The following is a 322-nucleotide window of genomic DNA, read 5'->3' on the forward strand; positions in this document are numbered from 1 at the left end:
GGACAGGGGCTCTCAACTGGTAGAGGTGCAGTGTGTGGGTGACGAAGGTGGATATGTGCTACCTCCAAATGGAAAACAGCAGAGCCGCCTTAGTGCAGTGCTGCAGGCAGGTTAATTAGCGATGGTGAACAGGGATAATTAGCTCAGTTGTAACACCAGCTCGTCTGCTTTTATTGTGACACTAGCATGTACAGGACAAACGTAGCTGTGTCTGGCATGAGGATCCTAAGGGGGGTGGACCGTGGGGGTTTGGAAGAAGGTTGGATGTGGTGGGGTAGGTAGGGTTTTGGGGGAGTCAAGTAACATGGCTGTGTAAAGGCCT

At 51.9% G+C, this 322-nt stretch overlaps 1 protein-coding gene across 6 annotated transcripts in view; it reads left to right on the forward strand.

Annotated features, from left to right (window-relative positions):
- The window catches only part of FAM13B (family with sequence similarity 13 member B), a 91287-nt gene that overhangs the window by 57002 nt on the left and 33963 nt on the right, over positions 1-322 (forward strand). The gene's annotated exons all lie outside the window — the stretch shown is intronic.

The sequence above is a fragment of the Gavialis gangeticus genome, unplaced genomic scaffold, assembly GCF_001723915.1.
Source record: "Gavialis gangeticus isolate Ggan-Ray unplaced genomic scaffold, GavGan_comp1, whole genome shotgun sequence".
NCBI classification, from domain to species: domain Eukaryota; kingdom Metazoa; phylum Chordata; order Crocodylia; family Gavialidae; genus Gavialis; species Gavialis gangeticus.